The following is a 25605-nucleotide window of genomic DNA, read 5'->3' as shown; positions in this document are numbered from 1 at the left end:
CGACATTATATATATATGTATATAGGTGCAGTTATTTACAGCATATTACCATGACCTACACGTGTTTCCACCCTCTATTAATACCCTTAATGTTATTGTTATTATTAATATCAATAGTATTATTAATATAAATATAATTTATTATTCTAATCACTTGTATAATTGTAACTTGCAGTTTCGGCCAGCTAAGCCATTGACATGGACGAAACTTCCAAGTTACTCTCAACAGCACTTTTGTTTAAGAATAATAAGTTTCTACTCTACGAAAGTATGGAGTAACTCAACCGGTTTTTAACTGTTTTTATTATAACTGAACATAATAACATACATACATACATACATACATACATACATATGCATGAGAAGACATGCATAAAACAAAACATACAAATGTGCATATGCAACGACTTCAAATAATGCACATATACACACACATATGCAGAAATAACCTCTTGATGTTGAAATTTCAATGAGTGAGACTTAGATCTCTCTGTTGGCAAACATCTTGGAATAAAACTGAATAATGACATACATACACACACACACACACACACACACACACACACACACACACACACACACACATACACATACAAAATTAAGAGGAATGACCACCAAGGTGGACTCCAAATATGTTAAAGATAGACATCAAATCGTCATACCACGAGGAGTGTGTTCTCAACAAAAATTTTAGCAAAACGCCAGAATGTAAAAATGAGCAAGACAAATGAAAAAAAAAAAAAGAAATAAAATACGATTACCTACGTACCAGAGGAATGACTCTAAATTTTGTATGTAATATAATTTTTAATCTGCGGATTTTTTAAAATATGCTAAGCCACTGGTTTTAATTGATTAATATCAATATCTACCCTCATTATTTAATTTTTAAATAACAATGTTCTCTAACCGGTAAATTAGCTGCAGAGATTTATTAACTGCAGAGTTGTTCCCGGCCTCAGCGCGCCGAAATGATAACAGTTGAAAAACCCCCAAATATAATTTGCAGAACTTTATACACGCTCTCTTTCGGGTGAGCGTTCTGTGTCTAGTTCTGGAAATTGTGTTTTGTAAGCGAGAAACTACGCTGCTGAGCCTGCAGATATTTACATTCATAAATATTAACAAGCAAAACCATTGGTACGTAGGTAATCGTTTTTTATTTCGTATATTTTCATTTGTCTTGCTCATTTTGCTGGCGTTTTGCTGAAATTTTTCTTAGGAACACATTCTTCGTCTTAAGGCGATTTGACATCTATCTTTAGCATATTAGGAGCCCACCTTGCTAAGCCACTGGTTTTGATTGATTAATATCAATTTCTAGCCTCATTATTTAATTTATATATACAAGAAATGCAGGCGTGGCTGTGTGTTAAGAATCTTGCTTTCAAACCACATGGTTCCGGGTTCAGTCCCACTGCGTGGCACCTTGGGCAAGTGCCTTCTACTGTAGCCTCGGGCCGACCAAAGCCTTGTGAGAGGATTTGGTAGACGGAAACTGAAAGAAGCTCGTCGTATATATATATGAATATATATATATATATATATATATATATATATATATATATATATATATATATATATATATATATATCTTTGTATGTATGTGTGAGTCTGTGTTTGTCCCTCACCATCACTTGACAACCGATGTTGGTGGGTTTACGTCCCCGTAACATAGCGGTTCGGCAAAAGGACTGATGGAATAAGTACGAGGTTCACAAAGGATAAGTCCTGGGTCGATTTGACTCCAGTATGGTCGAAGTCAAATGCTTAAAATAAGTAAAAGAATAAAAGAATAAAAGTACACACACACACACACACACACACACACACACACACACACACACACACACACACATACACACACATATATATGAAAGGTTTTGATATCCAGAAGACTCCAAATGGCAGGTATGGCTATGATAGGGCTACGGAAGGATCGTAGTTAGGCTCCCAGTTCAATAATAGGATGAGTAAGGAGTCTAATGCGGGTCGTGTGTGAGCATGTACATGTTAAATGAAATGAGACAACAAAGTTAAGGCGATGTAAAATTTATGGGACACTTATAAAAAGAAATGTAGTATACAACTGTTTCAGGGATATGAGGGTTATCCCGTCATAAGAGACGATATGAGAGTGTTAAATAGAGGGAAATAGTAGAGCTCAATATATACCGGCCAAAATAATTTTAAGACCGATGATGACAGCTCTGTTCCTTCATTAATATATTTTAACGATATATTTTAATATATTTTACTTTTTACAGTTTGTGTAGAATTTTTGTTCTCTTTCGAATGATTTAGGCATTATATATCTTTCTACAATTCGAATAATTTAAATGCGCAATTAATTCAAATGATTAGAAATTGTTGGCAAAATAGATTTAAGACCGAACCAAGATTATGCAAATTAATAAACCAAATGGGTGGTCATATGGCTAGTCGTACTGCACTGTCTTGTTTAATAATCGAGCATTGTTACACATCAATTCACTATGGGAAAGCGTCGTAGTATCAGCGCAGTTACTAGATCAACAATCATGTTGCTTCATCAGCAAAATGTGTCCTTTGTCAACACTAGCAAGCACTTAAGATACAGCAAAACGGCTTGTGTTGAAGCATGGAAGCTTTACCAAGCCACTGGCCAATAAAAAGATCGGCAAAGAACGGGTGCTCCGAGAAAAACAACAGTACAGATGGAACGGCAAATTCATATACTCTCTGAAGGTAAGCGAATGCTGACAACAGTGGACATTTGCAAGCAATTATCTGATGAAAATGACATCAGCTTTACATCATAAGCTGCCAGAAGGCCTAAAAGAATTTGGACGGTTCGGCCGGATCGCTCGAAAAAAGCCGACAATTTCTGAGACGAGCCGGTGGAAGCGGATCAAGTTTTCTAAAAGCTACATTGAATGGATGGCCGAAGACTGGTCAGAAGTTCTTTGGAGCAACGAATCCCGCTTCTGCATCTTTGGATCAGACGGAAAGACTTATGCTAGACTTATGCCATCCAACCGAATAATTTCATCCTAAATGTGTCAAGAAAACGGCACAAGTAGGAGGTGTGTGTGTGTGTGTGTGTGTGTGTGTGTGTGTGTGTGTGTGTGTAAGTAATGGTGTGGGCCACGTTCAGTAGCTTAGGTGTTAGTCCAATTGTTAAGGTTGATGGCAGACTGAACAATGTAGGCTATCTGCAATTAGTAAATGAAAATGTGCTGCCATATTGAAATAATCAGATGCCATGGGGATCTATTTTCCAGCAGGACAATTGCCCTGTTCATAAAGCTAGGAAAGTTTTGCAATATTTTGAGTGCAATAATATGGTGGTTATTGAGTGGCCTCCGCAGAGCCCAGACTTGAGTTTGATAGAAAATTTATGGAATTATGTTTCTAAAAGGGTTCATGCTAAAAATACCAACAAATTTGTCCCGATTATATAATTTTATTGAAGAAATATGGCAGAACATTCCAAGTGATTTTTGTGCTCGAACTCCATGTCACGCTGTTGTAAGGCCGTAATTGAAAATAATGGCTATAGAACTAGATACTAATAATAAATTTTTGTTTCTTGATCATTTGTGTCGTAAATTTTCAATTTAAACAAAATAATTTTGGTACGGACTTAAATTTATTTTACCGAGAATTTTCAATCACTTGAATTAATTGCGCATTAAAATTATTCAAATTGTAGAAAGATATATAAACGCCTGTATCATTCGAAAGAGAAAAAAAATTCTACATAAACTGTAAAAAGTAAAATAATTTTATAGAGCTTGTTAAAAATAAATTAACGAAGAAATAGAACTGTCATCATCGGTCTTAAACTTACTTTGGCTAGTGTTAGAAGTTATTTCGGAAAGAGAGAAATATATGCAAATAAAAATAAAAATATATGTTGGATGTTACAGTTGCAGTTCCATTGTCCAAGGAAAGTGCTGTGTAGAAAATGGGTAGAAAGGCTTCCTATAGGAGTTCATATTTTGTTACTGTAGGTGGAAAGTGCTGTTCATACAAAGGGGTTTTGTAGTGACAAGACCTCTTTGATACTACAAAACCCTTTTGAATGAACAACATATGGAATTAATGTCTCCACACTATCAGTAATAACAAAATATGAACCCCTATAGGTAGTTACATACTACAGACAAGAAGCCTTTCTACCCATTCTACACAGCACTTTCCAACATAAATTCGAATACTGAACTCTGCTATTTCCCGTCTATTTAACTCTCTCATATTGTTGTCTCTGATGAAGCGATGTCCCTCATATCCCTGAAACAGCTGTAAGGCTACCTTTCTCTTTATGAATGTCCTAAAAATTTCACACTGCCTTGGCGTTGTTGTCTCATTTTATCTAACACACGCACACGCACACACACATACACACACACACACACACACACACACACACACACACACACACACATGCATATGTATGCACATTGTTTAGGTTATAAGGGTTTGGAAAGTTTGAGAGTAATAAAATAAATCGTACATACTGGTGGATCTCGAAGTAAATAAAGCTATGGATAATTGCATGTAGAATATTGGGTTAAAAAAACACGTTGCCTACCTTTAGCAAAGTCTATTGAGTTTGCAAGCTTTCAGTGTCAGGTGTTTGGTCTGCGATTAGTCCCTATGTCAGGAATCGAACATCTTTCTTCTAACATGAATTCTCTTGCAGATGTTTGCATTTTTGTCCCCTTTATACATATTTCACACACACACACACACACACACACACACACACACACACACACACACACACACATATGAACAGTACATATATCACATATAAACAATTTGTGCAAATAAGAACTATACATTGTTCATATATAAATACTTTGTTCATACATATACAATTCATACACTCATATACATACATATTCAAACCCGTTTTCGCAATTCTCACATACAAACACACATAGACGCATATACACATAGTTTATACATACATATAGTTCATACACACACTCACACATAGTTTATGCACACACATACATACACAGTTTACATACACAATTTACATACACATAGTTCATTACGCACAAGTTAATATACATACATGCAATTCAACTACCATCCTTGTAATACCATTGTCTCTCAACTCTCTCTCTCCAATAAAATCTCTTACAAACACAGCGCTTTTCAATTTCAGGAACTTTATAGTCTCATACGTTCACAAAACGTCAGAATAACTCTATAAACAACGTGTATATTAAACTTATATTAAACTTAGCTCCGTAAACACACAATTTTCTATATGCAGAGGCATCATTTTTCTCTCCCTCAATCTGTCACTTTCGAATTATTTATTATAAAAACAGTCTGTATTACACACTCTTTCTAATATCATTAGCTGTCTATTAAGCAACAGAAAGTCGGAACAATAAGAATAAACTACTGATATTACATATTGGTCAATATGTTTATATATAACTATTAATAATTTTGTTTGACTGGTCAGTGTAGTGTTATGAAAGCAAAGAGATGGTTAACGATGAGGTTGGGGATTTTACGGTAGAGCGATGCTTCTGTGGAAATTTTCTCTCGTTGATATTCTATTGCTAGTATTGGCATCAAATATATTATTAAATAATAATAGAGTTAATTTAATTCATTAATTCAAGGAAATTTATAACGTCGACGAAATTCAAAACCTTCGTGAATTTATGATATAATTGTAACTGTAGTCACGTGTCGCGATAAAGCAAAAGGCAGTGGTAACATTAAATTTAAAATGTAAATATAGAACAGCTAAATGCTTTATGTTTATGGATGCAATCTTATTGAATATAAAATCCTGCCATGTCTGCTAGCTGAAATAGAACTCTAGAACTGTTATTACCATAACCAATTACCATTATCGAACTTACGAACTTCACGCTATCTCTAATTTAAATGCCACCTTTAATACAGTAATCAGCAATGACGGTTAATTGTTCCACAGTTTTGTATAAGAGAGAGAGCGAAAGCGAGAGAGAGAGAGAGAGAGAGAGAGAGAAGTAACCGCAGTAGATCCGCCCGATAAATCTTCGTTTTGCCAATCAAAAGATCAACGGTACGGTTCATGATACCCCATCTTCACACCTAAAATATGATGGCAAAAATAGTAAACTTTTCGCAGTTTTGTCAATTTAGGTGCTTGCATCTATCTTTCCTTGTCCTCTCAACTCATGATGGAGTCTTAAAATGCTGTCGTGAAATGCGGTGTTTCATAGTCATTTTAAGCCTAGCGGAGCCGATTTCTTCCAGAAAAAAAGAAGAGATAGCTAGTTAGAGATAGATAGATAGATAGATAGATAGAGAGAGAGAGAGAGAGAGAGAGAGAGAGAGAGAGAGAGAGAGAGAGAGAGAGAGAGAGAGAGAGAGAGAGAGAAGAATAGGGATCAGTACTAATATTAAATTGGTGTTCTATAGATCTCGAAATAATGAAAGACAAAGTACACCTCTGGAATTTGAAAGTAATGACCCGCAAGGAATACCAAGAAGCTAATATCCTATGTTCTTCAAATTCACTGCTTAATAATCAAGCTATAGTAGAAGCAAATTGTTGATAAATAGCATGCAACAATTCTGCTACTTGATAAAGAGAAAAATGCTCCAAATATCAAACTCTGAAATTTTCTTGGTTTCTCTTATAACGTACTAATTTTCATTCCTGAAATATTGAAAACGAAATGACCGAGTGGTTAAAATATCTAATTAACTGCTCAACGTTCATGAAGTCAAACCCACAGCGAGCATTTTGTTAATGTTATCTATAGACACACAATGGCTCAGGAAAGCGATTGATCTTTTTTTATATGGCACTCTTGCTTACGAATACGAAGGTTCCAATTGATCCGATCAACGGAACATTCTGCTCATGAAATTACCATGCAAGTTGCTGAGCACTCCGCAGATACGCGGACCTTTAACGTAGTTCTCGGGAAGATACGGTGTGACACAGAATGTGACAAGGCTGGCCCTTTGAAATACAGATACCACTCCATTTTGCCATATGGAGGCGCAATGGCCCAATGGTTAGGGCAGCGGACTCGCAGTTTCGATTTCAGGATCGGGTGTTATGAGTATTTATTGGGCGAAAACACCCAAAGCTCCATTACAAATTTCTCTCGCTCTTTCTTTCTGCTTCTGTTGTACCTGTATTTCAAAGGGCGAGCCTTGTCACACTCTCTGTCACGCTAAATCTCCCCGAGAACTACGTTAAGGGTACACGAGTCTGTGGAGTGCTCAGCCACTTGCACGTTAATTTTACGAGCAGGCTTTTCCGTTGATCGGATTAAATGGAGCCCTAGTCGTCGTAACCGACGGAGTGCCACGATACATACATACATACATACATACATACATACATACATACATACATATATTTATATACATATATATATCATATAAAGGATCGTGGGTAAGGCCAAAACAATACGAAGTAAATGCAAGGTAAATCACAAGAAAACAAATATGTGAAGTAATGTAGACACCTTGTATTTAATATTTCGGGGTTATGACCCATTTTCTTGTGATTTACCTTGCATTTACTTCGCATTGTTCTGGCCTTACCCACGATCCTTTATACAATATATTCTACACAATGCTTCATAGTAATTATTCCATGATAATATATATATAGGTACGTACATACGACGGATTTCTTTCAGCTCCCAACTACTAAATCCATTGACAGGCTTTGATCGAAGCAGGGCTAGAGCAGATGACACTGGCCCATAGTACCGCGCAGAAGGACTGAACACGGAAATATGTGGATAAGAAAGAAACTTCTTACTAAAACGCCACTCCTACTACTTTACAATTATTTGTTCCCCCTTTGATGCCTGTACGTGTTTGTATGAGATTTTTTGTTACGTATTATTTTCATGTAGATTGAAAAGCCAGATTTGATAAAACTTCAATGTCACTCCTAATATTTAGAAACAAAAAATAAACCAAAACAAAACAGTTATGTAACTTCACGTTGTTTTTAGAATTCACTTCTCGTTTTTTATTTTGTTTTTAATTATAAACATATAACAACTGTCTATATGTATGTATGTATGTATGTATGTATGTATGTATGTATGTATGTATGTATGTATGTGTGCGCCCGCACGTGTGTATTCATGCGTGTGTGTTAATATTTATACATAAAACAAAAATTTCATTAACTAAATAATTATACACACAGACACAAATATTCGCACATATGTGTGTGTGTGTGTGTGTACATGTATAAAATATATAATATGTCTGTATTTATGTAGGTATCTATTTGTGTGTCTGTCTATCTCTCATTCTCATTCTCTCTCTGTCTTTGTGTGTGTATATATATATATATATATATATATATATATATATATATATATATATATATATATACATATATATATACATATATATATACATATATATATACGTGTATATATATATATATATATTCATACATACATATACACATACACATATATATATATACATATATATAAATTATATATGTATATATGTATGTACATATATATAGATATGTATGTATAAAATTATATATATATATATATATATATATATATATATATATATATATATATATATATATATATATACTCACACACGTTGAATTAAGTTTGAAGACAACAAAACAAAAAGTTCTACAACAGAACGCCATAACAAAAAACAAAACAAAAACAAAAAACAACAACAGCAGCATTATGAAGTCATTGTCGACACTACAGCCACAACCATCCCAACCACCACAAACAGTGCTACCACCACAACCGCCGCTACAATCAAGAAAAATGTGCTCTAAATATTAAGAAAATAAGAAGCTATATAAAAACACTTCCTAAGACCTGACAGCAGATATCTACAGATTGTTAGCATTATTAATATTTATGTAAATATTATATCACTGTACAGCAGACAAACAAAATATTTTCATTGGACGATTTAAGACAAAGAAGTCTTCCCCGCCAGCCCCGCCATGCATCACCCCCCGCCATAAAAGAAAGAAAGAAAGAAAGAAGCAACAAACCGCCCATCCCCCTTGAATGCACTATGAATTATAAAATGTTTGCATACAAAAGCCAAACTACTACTACTACTACTACTACTACCACTACTACTACTACTACTACTACTACCCACATACCATTACGACGACGGTGATGGAAGCCGCCGCTGCCGCAAAACTACCACCACCACCACCACTACTACTACTACTACTACTACTACTACTACTACTACTGTTGTTGTTGTTGTTGTGAAGCGTATATTTAAATCTTTTGCCTCTTCCGTCCAACAGTTCATTTAACTCCTGTGTTTTATAAACATTTTATTGGTTAAATGTTCTGGAAGTTGATGTCTTCTTTATAGACTGGCAGAGTCGGCAGAAAGTAGTTATAGGTACTGTTCGAAAGCACCGAGCTACGCCCTCTCACTTTTTGAGTTCACGTCCCATATGTGACATGACAGCCTTAACTTCCAACTTACCCTTATTAAAGAAATGTCGTGAAATTAACGTGCAAGTGGCTGAGCACTCCACAGACCCGTGTACTCCTTAACGTTGTTCTCGGAGAGATTCAGTGCGACACAGTGTGTGACAAGGCTGGTCCTTTGAAATACAGGTACAACAGAAACAGGAAGAAAGAGTGAGAGAAAGTTGTGGTGAAAGAGTACAGCAGGGACCCCATTCCCTGCCGGGGCCTCATGGAGCTTTTGGTGTTTTCGCTCAATAAACACTCACAGCGCTCGGTCTGGGAATCGAAACGGCGATTCTACAACTGCGAGTCCGCTGCCCTAACCACTGGGCCATTTCGCCTTCACATTGAAGAAATAGACGCCAATCAACGAGTTTGCGCAGTTATTATTGTCTACACAAGAAGAACTACCTTCAAAGTAGTTTTCGGCGATTAAACTTTTTTAGGGTATATATTTCGTATACACGCAAATATATACATAGACTCGTGGCTTAGGGATTAAGGTATTCGGCTTGTGATCGAGAGTTCGGTTCCCAGTCAATCGTTATAATTGTGATTTATTCATAATTATAAACATTCTTCGTTTTTGAAATTTATGATTACGTGTTTAGCCATTGATATATTCATAAATAATTACTAATTGTTTGTAATATATTCTTCGTAATGTAATGTTACATTCTTTTTTAATTATTTAATTTTTTCACTTGTATCCGATATTTCGCTGTGGCTTGAATAACCGGTCTTTTCTCATAAACGCTGTGCACGACGTTCGAATTCGGAATTTGAATGTGGAGATAGAGGTTGACACATTATTCTTGCCAGTAGGGATACATGTAAGCCCCAAGGTATAATTTTGCATTAATTTTCTATCGATAAGAATATTCTTCTGAAGAGAGGAATGGAGCCGTTATATTATTTATTTACGATACGGTAAATAATATGGTATAATAGGTTCCTAACCTCGAAGTTGCAACAAAAAATTAACCTTCTATTTTTAAATTGTGGATTTTATATGTCGTGTCGCCCGAGAGCTTTATTGAGAAGAGATATAATTTGAGTGTTATTAGTGGTTTTATAGTGGTTTTAATGCTATTTCGAGATATGTAAGGGTTTTTGCAACCCTCTCCGTTATAATTGTAATTTATTCATAATTATAAACACTCTTCTTATATATATATATTTATATATGTATATATATATATATATATATATATATATATATATATATATATATATATATATATATATATATATATATATATATATATATATATATATATATATATATATATATATATATATATATATATATATATATATATATATATATATATATATATATATATATATATATATATATATATAGGTGCAGGCATGGCTAAGTGGTTATGAAGCTTGCTGCTTTGCAATCATGCCGTTCCGAGTTAAGTCCCACTGTACATGTATACATATACATATATGCATACATGCATGCATACACACACACGCGCGCACACACACACGCGCGCACACACACACGCGCGCACACACACACATGCAGTATATATTTGTGTGTGTATGATGTTGATGTGTGTGCGTTTAGCTTTGATTTCGTTCCCTACCATCGCTTGATAACCGGTGTTGGTTTCTTTACGTCCTCGTAATCTTGCAGGTCTCGGCAAAAGGGACCGGTAGAATAAGTGCCAAACTTCAGTAAAATAAAGAAAATAAAACCCCCAAAAACCTCAGGATCAATTCGTCCGACTAAACCCTTCAATGGCCGCAGTCCAAGTGAAACACAAAGAATGTATACATGTATATATATATATATATATATATATACATATATATATATATATATATATATATATATATGCGAGTAAAAATAAATACAAAAAAGGTGGGTTTTTTTTGTATGATTGTGTATAGAGGAATATATTATTTTGCTTAAAAGAGTTCCAACACTGTCTGTTTTTTATGTTTTATTTATATTCCTGCAGAACTAATGTGGGGTATAGAATATGGAATATACAATATATAATATGATATACAATATACAATATAAAATAAAATAACATAAAAATGGATGGCACCATGAAAGAAAGTATTGAATGTAGATGAAATATTGAGTGTTCAATATAAAGGATCAAATATATAAATATATAAATATATATATATAAAGGCGACTCGAGTTTCAGGGCTATTTCCCTTCGTCATGGCCGGTATGACAGACTTTAACAGACTATATATATATATATATACTTTATTTAAAAGCAGCAGAAATATAACAAAAAGCTGTTACTCAGAGTTTCACGTTCCCGTTCATCGAACAGTTTTGTTAAAAATGGGAGAGAAATGACGATGCAATCAAAACTAATATAAATTTAAAAACATGGATCTGTTTCATTGGTCGTTTCAAATAACGGTCTTAGGTATGCAATGAACAAAATAAACAAAACAAATGAATTCAATATAGATTCATCCTATTTAAAAAAAAAATCAAAGAAAACCTTAAATTGAAAAGTAGGTTCAAAATACATATTGTAAATAATCATATTCGAATTATCGCTCAATTAACACATAGCTTACTCCGGTATATATACATATACATACATACATACATACATACATATATATATATATATACATGTACAGTAGGACCGAACCCGGAGCCACATGGTTGCGAAGCAGCATGCATCATAACCACACAGTCATGCCTGCACCTTTAAGAAACTAAAGATTAATGTTTTTACTGTCGGTTTTTGCGCTCGATTCTGTTGTTCTTGGATTTGTAAACCTAGTTACTGTGTAGCTTCTAAATCCATCCTGATTCAAAATACGCATCATAGAAGCACTGCAGATATGACCATCAATCCCTTATCTTCAAGACATAATGTATCTAGGACTACACTATCGAACGAGTCTTTCCTTTTTCTAGTTTCTTTTTCTTTAAAGAAAAAGGCGGTTGAGTGTCATTTGAGAGAGATTTGGTTGCTATTTTTAGAAGGTCTAGCTTACTATTACTGCTTTAGTAGACACTGCATTTTGCAGTCGCTCTTTTCTGCTCTATTTTAAGTTATTCACTATTTTTTTCTGTCACTATTCCTGATGGAAATGATACTCGTTATAACAATGATATAATTGTCACGACTTTATTCAGTCATACACCAAATTTTAGTATACATAGCATAAGTCTAAAGAAAAGACAACAAAATCAAACCAAAATAGTTTATTTATATTTTATTTAGATCTACCGAAATCATTTTCAATAGTCTAAGAATACGAATCTTAAGTGACACTATTTAGTAATGTTTGATCAAGTAAAATATCAAAGATCCACTGAAAATTATGTCTCACACAGCCGAACTTAAAGAAATGGGTTTCAATCATAAAACATGCCAAAATCTCATTCTCCCTTGATGAAATTTCAAAACATCTTCAATAAAAATGAGTTGGAAGAAACACACGACTATTTTATAGAGTTCTCTCTAGGTCTGGATTCGAATTTCCTTTTATTGTGTTTAACTAATGGATGGTTCCTATCAACAGGAATGAATAAATCTCTGAAGAATTCGTTACACACACACACACACACACACAAGTGTGTGTGTATGTATACATATATAAATATATATATATAAATATATATATATATATATATATGTATATATATGTATATACATATAAATATATACATGCACATATATATATGCATATATTCATATATATACATACATATATGCGTACATATATATATGCACACACACACACACACACACACACACACATATATATATATATATATATATATATATATATATATATATATATATCTAGATAGATAGATAGATAGATATATACTGGATGTATTTATATGCATGTATCCGTGGTGCATGTGTGTCTATGTGAGTACTTATGCATATATATATGTACATACATACGTTCACATATATATTATATATTATATTATATATCCATCCATCCGTGCAAACATGTATATATTGTGAAGATGCATGCACACATGCACGTGCACACCCACACGGACACCTCTCCCCACACTACACATACACCCATTTTTCTGCTGGTTTTTGCTCCTTTTACTAAAAGCTATAATTCAGAGGTTTGGTATTCAATGGTTTCCTTCTTTGCCACGTACATACATACATACATACATGCATACATACATACATACATACATACGTACATACATACATACATACATACGTACATACATACATACATACATGCATACATACATACATACATACATACATACATACATACATACATGCATACATACATACATACATACATACATACGTACATACATACATTCATACAAGCATACATATAACATTCACATATATACATACATATACGTACATTCATGCAAACATATATACATATATGCATATATGCATACTAACATACATACATACATACATACATAATGCATACATACAAACATACATACACACACATATATACATACACATATACATACATATACGTACATACATACAAATATACATACATATACACACACGTACATATATACACACACACGTATATACATATATACATACATGCTCACACATACATACCTACAAACATACATATACACACACACACACACACACACACACACACACACACACACACACACACACACACACACACACACATATATATATATATATATATATATATATATATATATATATATATACATACATATACATACATACAAATGTACATATATACATACGTACGTATACACATACAGTATATACATACAGTATATACATATATACATACACATATATACATATATGCGTACTTACATGCATACATACGCACTCACACATGCATACATACAAACTTACACACATACCCATAATGCATACATGCATACATACGTAAACACACATATATATACATAAATATCAGATTTCGTTTGAATTTATGTGTTAGACGAGTTACTCGCAAGAAGTATTCCAATTTTATGGTCAGTCATGAAATTGGTAAAGAACAGAATTAAGAATACTCTTGATAATCTGGAAGAATTATCAGATCGATCTCGTTCAATCTGTAATTTGAGAAAAGAAATCCTTCAAGTAGGACATGCCAAAACAAATTTGTTTGTATCACACACATCGTAAAAATTAAGATTGCAGGAACCAGTGAAGGAGCTTGCTAGAGGTCGCTCAAAATGCAAGAAAGAGCAGCCAAAACCGGCACCATTACCACCACCATTACCTTCACAATAACTGGTACTCCCATCATCACCACTACTGCTGCTGCTAATACTACCCCACCAACAACAACATTTCGGGATTTCTAAATGGCACGTCTAACGATAAATTACCTCGAATTTCTTTTGTAGTGCGGCCCGCATGATGATAAGCCATATGTCATGCGGCCCGATTTTCGATAACGTTTGCCCGTGCCTGGAAGTACAAGTGGTACTGAATAATGTTGCAATGGATGTAACGGACAATTCCCGATGATAAGACTAGATGGCCAGAGATGGAACGCTTTTGCCCATAATTTTTCTCAGTAAGAGCAAACGCAATGTTAAACATCAATGACAAAATAACCAAACCAAGAAAAATGAAATAGCAACCATATTCACAAAATAATTTTGACTATAGGATTGCCTGGTTCAAGTTGACCTGGGGTTAAATAACATAAAGAACAGGAGCGGTAACGACATCTACAGCAATAATAATAATGATAATACTGGTGCTCTATCGCTTACGACGACGAAGGTTCCAGTTGATGCGATCAACAAAACAGCCAGCTCGTGAAATTAACGTGCAACTGGCTGAGCACTCCACAGACACGTATACCTTAAATGTAGTTTTCAAGGAAATTCAGCGTGACACAAGGGTTATTTTTTGTCAGCTGAGTGGACAGGAGCAACATGAAATAAAGTGTTTTGCTCAAGGACACAACGCGCCGCCGGGAATCGAACTCCTGGCGTTACGATCGTAAGGTGATTACTTTAACCACTAAGCCACGCGCCTTCACAATAACAATAATGATAATTCTTTCTACTATAAGGCCCAAGGCCTGAAATTTGGCGGGAGGGGGTAAGTCGATTACGTCGACTCCAGTGCATAACTGGTACTTATTTGATCGACCCCGAAAGAATAAAAGGCAAAGTCGACCTCGGCGGAATTTTAACCCAGAACGTAAAGACGAACAAATTAACGATAGTAATAATAACAATGATAACGATATGCAATCGTCAGAATGTTGAGCTTTACTCCTTAAAAAAAACGTCTTTATACACACAATTGATGTTTTCAGCAATAGAATAGTTATTCAAAAGAGACCTGTAGCTGCACCTCTGCTAATTCCGTTGCCAAAACCGACAGAATCGCTCAGTATTTTAGAAATTGTCCAGGAGATAAAAAAAAAAGAGATACCAGTTACATTAGATGTGGGGTCGCAAGGCATTGTTAGGGTCTTGCACTCTCGATCGTAAGATTGTGAATTCGATTCCTGGACCAGGAGATGCATTGTGTTCTTGAGCAAAGCACTTCATTTCTCGTTACTTCTGTCAACTCAGCTGGTTAAAATGAGTAACCATGTGACAGCCCAGTGGTCCGTTCAAGTGGGGAATATATATACGTTACAGAAACCAGGAAACCGGCCTTATGAGTCTATATGATTCGTGAAGGAGCTTTACTTTGGCTACATTTACAAGCCCAATATTAGGAAAAAGTAAAGTACCATTGTTTAGGAATAGGTTAACTTCCGGTAACTCTTGTCTTGCAAAGAAACTCCATATAATTTGCATCCCAGATAATTCTCTAATTCACTGTAATGAACTTCAAAACTGATCCTCCTGATGTATGGTAAATAATTTGATGGCTAGAAAACAGGATGCATTTCAAACTATTGCAAATGATTTATTTTTAAATTGATTGAACGGAACTGCAGTTGGGAGATAATGTATTTCTGTTTACCTTGCATAACAATAAGTACAGGCATACAAATCTCTCTCTCTCTCTCTCTCTCTCTCTCTCTCTCTCTCTCTCTCTTTCTCTCTCTCTCTATTTCTCCCCCCTCTCTCTCTCTCTCTCTCTCTATCTATCTATCTATCTATCTATCTATCTATTTATCTATCTATCTATATGCATATTCATAATACATACATATTCATGTATGTATGTATGCATGTATGTATATATATATATGTGTGTGTATATATATATATATATGTGTATATATATATATATATATATATATATATATATATATATATATATATATATATATATATATATATATATATTTGTCTATATATACACACATTCACAAACATATATAAGAGAATGTGAGAGAATTAGAAAGAGAGTAAATATATTCACAAAGACAAGATTTTAAATGGAGACATCATGGATTGATAAGCGAGAAGTCTGTATCTATCTGCCTATATTTCACGTATCTATTACGGATATTTTTTCCCGTCTCTCATCGACTGAAGACAAACCGAATGGAATACTATAATTGCTGAAATGATGTTGGTAAAGTTAACCCAAATTATACATGTAACCATACCTATTCACCTTGCTTATCTTCTTATATTCCAAAAAGAAATGGTAGCCATCTTAATTTACGTCACCCTACGTCATTAACAAGTGCAAATTTATCGCCTGAAAAATGAAAGCTTCAGAAACAAAACCGGGTCGTCTTTTACGGACCTGATGCTTTGCGAGACAGATTTGTGTGAACTTATTAAACTCAAGTTTCGTGCAGCTATTGAGAAGACTATGTCTATAGTGATTGGACGCTAAAAGTTTTGCACAAAACTCATTAAGTATTTTCTTTCTTGGTTTATCAAATGTCTTCTATGAGACAGCGTTATATTTCCATTATTAAATCGATCATTATAAAGTTTCCAGCAAAATTTAATACCAAATATGTCTTCTTCTCTCAAGGAATGTGTGATATCTCCAGCTATTTTTCTGATTGTACAATAATTTCTTGCAAAAAGGAACTTACTGCTTTCTTTAGATTTAACGTTTGCAGTTTTTCGTTCGGGCAAAGATCTTTCCCCGATCCATTTGATTTTTATGTGGTGCTTGGGGTTGAGGTAAGGAGTATTGCCTTTGTAAACCAGTTGGCCGCACACCTTCAGACGCTGACAGGAGCAATGGTCTCTAAGTACTACATACCTACGGCTGCAAAAGTCGGTAGTGCTCACTGATGGTCACAGCATGGTACCTCACGTCGGCCAGCGAGCAAAACAGAGTAGAGCGTATCAGCAATCTCGAAAGGATTTCTGTACAGGAGATGTCACTATTTAAATGCACGAAGACTAAAAATAGAGGATGAAGTTGAAGAATTTGATTTGGTCAACGGCTCAGAATGTATGATAGGAGAATGTGTGGCATATTAGAGCACACTTTCCGCGGTATACAAACTTGAGGTCAACCTCCGTGGAAGGGAATGGGACCTTGTCATGTACTTAACTGCATCCGAATGAGGGTCCTTTTCATTCAACCTGCTGTGAATAGTTGACACATAACGATGATGATGATGATGATGAAAATCTTTCTTTTCCATTTTTTCGTCGCTATTTCACTATTCATCACATACCTAAAGTGAAACAGAAAGTTAAACACAGTTTAATTGTCGAGTAGTTTAGTAACTGTGTAGTGATTCTGTAGTTTTCTCAGCGTCAACATATCTTGAGCACAAAAGGTCTGATGTCAAGTAAGACAACGTCGAATGATCGATGTCAAACAGGCAGTGCCAAAACGTTTCCGTCTCTACTCCACTACAAATACCCAAGAATAGAAACAAATACTTCAAGGAATTCCAGTCCGACGGCCTAATAATTTCCACTAATCAATCACCGCTAGACTAGTGATTTATTTATCGATCCCTGAAATAATATAGAGGAAAAGTTGATCTGTACAGGATTTGAACTCAAAACACAGAATGTCTGAACAAACAAAACTGTAAGGCGTCCTATTCGACGTTCGAAAGATTCTGTCAACTTGTAGGCAGAATAAGCGTTGATATTTTACTATGCTAACATTGCTCTTCATTCGCTAAAATAAATCTTTTAGTTACACTGTTAATACATATATACACACACACACATACGCGCGCGCACACACACGCAAACACACACACACACACGCAAACACACACACACAGCTGCTGTAATATATATCTATATATTATATACGTAGTTTATGGAATACAAATATATATAGTTTATATTTTCTTTCTCTTCCAATAGTTTATATATATATATATATATATATATATATATATATATATATATATATATATATATATATATATATATGTATATCCATGTATATGCAAATCAACGTATACGTAATATATATATATTTCATAAATTATATATATATATATAGTTTATGAAATATGTAAATATATATGCATATATATGTGTGTGTGTATGTATATATATATATATATATGTATATGCATATATAGAGATATACATGCTTGCACACTCGCACACACACACGTACAGTATCTATACCTTATTTACTATGGCAAAAACAATAACAAAAAAAAGCTACAACGAAAGACAAATAAATAAATACATAAAAAAACTAATATTTATAATAACTGAAAAAGTACGGATGCAGAAATTCGTAGCAAAGCCTTGATTAATTAATCTGAAGGAATATATAGGAAATGAGGTTCGTTTGAAGTGTATTTATTTACTTTGTCAGAAAAATATGACCACCACCACCATCACCAACAACAACAATAATAGAGGGAGGGAGAGAGAGAGAGAGAGAGAACGTATGTGAGAGAGAAAGAGCGAGAGAGTGTGTGTATAAGAGAAAGAGAGAGAGAGAGAGAGAGAGAGAGAGAGAGAGAGAGAGGTGGGGAAGGACTTTGTTTTCAGAATGAAAGATCAAAATACTTTTTTTTTCTCTCATAGTTATTTATTAACTTGTCGTCTGCTTCTTTTTTGGCTCATATTTTTCTTTCTCTTCCAGTGGTTGAATGTTTAAATGTTGACTGGTTGTTGCCTTTTTTCTTTATTATTGTAAACAAAACGAAGAAGAAGAAGAAGAAGAGTCACAGCAATAATAATAGTTATAATAACAGCAGCAACACAACAATAATAATGCAATATTTTCTGAATTTATCATGCAGTCGACAAATATGAACTAATGGCAGTTTTTCAATATTTAATGTACTACAGAGAGTTTCTTCCCCTCCGCCTCTACTGCTACTAATTCAGAATAATGTGCACACAAATACCAAACGGAATTAGAAACTGTTAAAGAAAAAGAAATTCACGAGAAATATTTATTTATTTTTCATAATTTTTCTGTAGTTTTTACTTTTTGGGGTTTTTTCTGCAATTGTTTTGACTTTATAAGTTTCACAGAGAAATTACTTGGCATCATTTACTATTTTTGTTTTTACTTTTCTCCAAGAGAAAATTAAAAGAAAGAAAGAATAAAACAGAGTTGAACTGAGAAATTGAAGAATATTAAACGCCATAAGGTATAATGTTTTCTCTAACACGGTCAAATATAATTACTAAGAGGTATTGTGTTTCTACAAATATACAGACTGTAGTCAGCATGAACATTCATTCTCTCTTTTCCTCACTCTATTTGCTTCGCTCTTATGAGTATTGACGTCGTATGAATTTACAAATGCTATTTTGGAACGGTGGGTCTCGAAGCAGATATAGCAGCAATAAATAGTAACGTGCCGATTATTGGTTGACCCAATTCTCGTTGGGAAGAATACAATTTCTAAAACGGAGAGAGAAATTCAAATGATTGCTCTGGTCCAATGGCAGAACGTCTCTCATCTTTACGGATGTAGGTTCAACATTTTCTATCAAACGGGTTTCTTAAACTAATATTTACACCGTCTTATTTAAAGCTGCTATATTTGCTTCGATATCCACTATTCCAAAACAAGGTTCCCCCCTCTCTCTCTCTGTATTATATACATGTGTGTACGTGTGTGAGTGCGAGTATACACGCATTTGTGTGTGTGAGTGAGTATACATATACATGCATTTGTGTGTATGTGTGTGAGTATACATATACATGCATATGTGTGTGTATCCTTTTTCTTGTCCATTTGTTCCAGCCATTAGACTGTGGCCGATCAGGGGTGCCACTTCGGAGAATTTTTAGTTGAAAAACATGGACTCTAGTACTTATTTTATGTTCAGCCTGGTAATAACTCTATTACCAGGCTGTTTGTAATTGTTTGTCAAACCGCTATGTTATGGAAAATGAGAATGGTATATATCCGTAAGATGACAACATAGAAGAAGGGAGTAAAAGAATAAGGAGATGGAAAGAGAGAAGAAAAAAGAGGCATAACAATTCATAGTCCAACTTTCCGAAGTTGTGGAAACCAAAGCATGAGTCCTTAGGAGCAATCCTGCGTAGATCCATGAGCGTAAGTCTTTAGGTTCAATTCTGCGTATATTCATGTGGGTTAAAGTCTGCGATGGTTCCATACCTACCATCTCGGCTATAACCCTGGAGCCCTGGTAGTCCGTTACAGCACTTACCTAATCGTTTAGATCATCTGTGAACTAACCCCCCATACTTTGTGTGTGTGTGTGTCTGTATGTGTGTGTGTATATATAGGCGCAGGAGTGGCTATGTGGTAAGAAACTTGCTTTCCAACCACGTGGCTCCGGGTTCAGTCCCACTGCTTGACACCTTTGACAAGTGTCTTTTACTATATCCTTGGGCCGACCAAAGCCTTGTGAGTAGATTTGGTAGACGGAAATTGAAAGAAACCAGTGGTATATATATATATATATATATATATATATATATATATATATATATACACACATATATATATATATGTATTTGTGTGTTTGTGTTTATCCCTCTACCATCACTTGACAACCGATGTTGGTGTGTTTACGTCCCCGTAACTTAGTAGTTCGACAAAAGAGTCCGATAGAATAAGTCCTGGGGTCGAATTGCTCGACTAAAAGGCGGTGCTCCAGCATGGCCACAGTCAAAAGACTGAAACAAGTAAAAGAGTATATATATGTAAATGTATATATATTAATGTATGTGTATATGTGTGTGTATGTATATAAAATGTATGCGTGTGTAGGTCTTCTATTCAAACAAGATTTGAGACTGTCCCGACAGATATTTTAAATGAAATATATCCCATCAGTTGAAGGAATCTATGTATTATACTAAATGTATATACAAATTAGAAAGGCAAGCTACAGTAGTATTTGCCTCAGAAAAACCCTCTTCGTAGATGTATTAAAAACACAATATATATTGAAGCGAAACAAACATCGTCGCACCAGTGATTTATGAGAATGTTAGATGCATGCCACCTTAATTGTATCTTGTTCATAACGTGTACCAATCTGTCACATGACTGAACGAAGTTTGTGTTTTTCTTTCTACAATGTATGTATATTTACTATGATGTAGAGATGGCTATTTTAATTTAGTGCTGTTTCAATTGCATTCTCAGATATTTTTTACTTCTTGGCAAGCATTCCGCAATATCAGTGGAAGTGTTATTCATTGTTCTTATATATCGAGAATGCTTTGATATATATTGTGCTTTTAGCACATGTCAATCAAAAAACCAGAACAGCATGCTTTTTTACGGTGTATATAAATTTAATATGATATACAGCTAACAATTTTAACGATTTAGGAGTTTGGAAAAAAAGTGAGTGCATGCGTGTGTTGTGTGCATTTGTTGGACACGCGCGTGTGCTTGTGTGTATGTGTGTGTGTGTGCCTGTGTGTGTTGTGTGTGTGTGTTGTGTGCGTGTGTTGCGTGTGTGTTGTGTGTGTGAAAACAAATACGTTCTTAAGATGAGAAAGTTCAATGATGTTAAGACTTTCCATTGTTTCTTCTGTTATTTAAAGGAAAGTATCACATCTTGTTGTTGCTTGCTGGTGAGATTTGCTGTGGTGTTCTAGCTTAAGTCAGTCTCACACAAAGGGGTGTCTCTGAAAATGATGGTTCGTGAATAACTCTAAAACAAAACTTGTGTGAAATGCAGTTATTTGATTGGCTAAGTCATCGAATAGAAACAGCGCTTTCACTGACTGACACGTGTTCGATTCTTAGTCGAAATCTGTCGCTCCAGGAATTTGCAGTCAAAATGACATCGCTTCATGTTGCTATAAAGTTTTTAATTCTTTGGATTATTAATCTCGAATGTAAATGCGGATAGCCCACCAGCTGTTTGCAACACCAGCTTTTTCTATATGTATAGAAGCGAAATTTGTCTAAGCATGCAGTTGATAGTGGATGCGTGCTGCCGATGACGCACAGAGGTGCAGAAGTCCCGAATTTATCAATTCCTCCCTCACTGCTGGACACTTTTTCTCTATCACTGATACAATTCTCTTCTTTTTAGCACCATACCTCTACATATCTATACGAGAAGCTTTTTCAGATGATTACCGTATGTGGTTTTCTACGGTATATCCACGTTAAGTAAGATATACAAAATGCTATTCTAAAATTGTTTTCATTTCTGAGAATTAAATTACTATTTTGAAAAATATTGATCTTAATAACAATAACTCGTCTCATATTTTCCGCTTTTTAAAATGCTGTTTCCTTGTCAGGTCTAAAACAAACAGAACGAAAATTTATATATTTAGTTATTCGCAATCAAATAAGGTCTTTGATATGTCAAATGCCGCTTTTCACACCAATAAAATTATATAATAGATTGTAACATTTAAGAATCGAAGAATCGAATTGTAACGGTTATGAATCAGGACCTTGTCGGAAACGAAGTTTGCCAGTTGTTTTTTTATTTTGTTAGATTTTCCGTAGATTACGACTTGAACCTCTCAGCTGAACTAATCAGAACTTCCGAGACAATAAAACACATGTATTAGTAACATAACCACTATACAGAATCCCAGGCTTGGTGGAGCTCTCCAACTCTGCAAGGAGGTTCACTAAAGAAAAGATCACTCCAATGTGAAACCTACAGCTTGTGTTACAGCTGAGCCACAATAGCCAGAACTCCAAGACGAAACTGATTCAACCACAAGGCTTGAATGGATTGTAGAATACCAAAACTTTGTTTACATCTATGCAGTGGGATCAAACATTATAACCACCAGGGCATACCAATGACCTATTTTATTTCTCATATAGCTTAGACTATATTTTACGGAATGAAAGACCCACTTCTTTTGTAAAATAAAAAAAAAAACACCCTAATAGTTACTATGCGTCTTTTATAATTCTGATTGAGAAGGCTATTGCTGTGGTTTTCTGAGGGCTGCGATCAGTGGTGTGTTGACGTATCCACGGGGTGGTTGGTGGTAGTCATAGACGGGTACCAGAAGCTGGTAGGTGGTCAACAATGGCGGATGTGATAGGATCACCATGGTGTGTCTCATGAATAATTACAGAAGAGTTAAAGCAACGAGAATAATGTTGTGTACCACAATGATAATGCCCGGTAGCAAACCACTTGGTAGCTGGCCATTGTTTACTGATTTCGTTCGTCAAGCGTCGGTTTCAACGTTCCGCTTATTTGCCCGCTACTTTCGATAGTAGATATTTAGCGTGTGCCTGCTGGACATGATCCGATCATGTTGATGGGGCTTTGACGAGTATAAACAATTTGTTATATTTGGGGATGGTCATCTTTGTCAATTCTTTGCCAATTAAACACACGCACCATTTATTTGATCTTCATTTTAGTTTTTATTCGTATTATTTTTAGCTTATTCGTCTGTCAAAGGTCTTTCGTCGCACGTTCTGTAACCTCTTCAACAACTCTCTGTCTCATGTCAGAACAAGAAGAGATGCATGTTGTTACTGTTGAAGAGGTAACAACATGGAACGTCGTTGAAGAGGTCACAGAACCTCGACAGATGAATAAACTAAAGATAAAATGAATAAAAGCTAAAGTGAAGATCAAATAAATAGTGTGTGTGTTTACTTGGCAAAGATGACCATCTCCAAATATTACAATATCTGTTTCAACACACGTTTTCACCTCAAGAATCTTGCAAAACAAATACATAAACATAAACAATTTCTTTTCTTAGAATTACATTTCCAAAATTAGGTTGCATCGACTGTGATGCAGTATCTGCCATGCTGCATTAAACAGCGAAAAATCGTGCTTGAGCATTGACATCGCTTGCCCTAGGGACAGCTGAATGATCGAAAAAGGCGGAAAAACTGATGAGACATGAAGCTTTTAAGAGAAATAAAAGAGCTGAGGTCAATGATAAAGATATATATGATGTTCTCGGTAGGGTGAGCAAAGAAATTGGAAATGACTTGGAAAACATAGGACTAAAACGATGACAGAGCACATTCAAACTTTTGCAAAGAGCATACAACCGCAGTTCACGGGAAGCGAGCACACGGTACATGAATGAAAACTCCAACAACAAGCTGAGTATGCTAGATGTAATATCCTTTCTACTAAAGGCACAAGGCCTGAAATTTGGGGAGAGAGCACGAATCGATTACATCGACCTCAGTGTGTAACTGGTATTTATTTCATCGGTCCTGAAAAAATAAAAGGCAAAGTCGACCTCGGTGGAATTAAAACTCAGAACGTAAATGACGGAAATGCTGCTAAGCATTTTGTCCGGATTGCTAACGATCCTGCCAGCTCCCCGCTTTGATAATAACAATATTAATAAATTCTTTGTATATTGCATGAAGCAAAGCTTTACAGAAAACAAAAATGTTTATTATCGATTGAATCGGAAAGGGGATGATATTTAGAGAATGAACGAGAGACGAAGTCAAACTTCAGCGAGAATTGAAATCAAGCACAAAGGAAGAGGAGTATCTTGTAATTTCTATTCCACCAATCAACTTCAGCCAAATATCTCGCTGCAAGAATTACATAATACCAATATATAACCCATAACCATTGCATAAATAAAAAAGAAACAATATACGAATAAATATATATATATATATATATATATATATATATATATATATATATATATATATATATATATATATATATATATATATGTATATGTTTGTATGCATGCATGTATGTACGTACGTACGTATGTATGTATTATGTATGAATGTTTATTCTCTCATAAAAGTTGTACAAAATTCCCCTCCGTCTCCGCCGGATACTTATCCATCC

Source organism: Octopus bimaculoides, chromosome 12, assembly GCF_046866305.1.
Source record: "Octopus bimaculoides isolate indiv1 chromosome 12, ASM4686630v1, whole genome shotgun sequence".
Taxonomy (NCBI): Eukaryota; Metazoa; Mollusca; class Cephalopoda; order Octopoda; family Octopodidae; genus Octopus; species Octopus bimaculoides.
The sequence above is the reverse complement of the archived record's forward strand: the minus strand, read 5'-3'. Positions refer to the sequence as shown.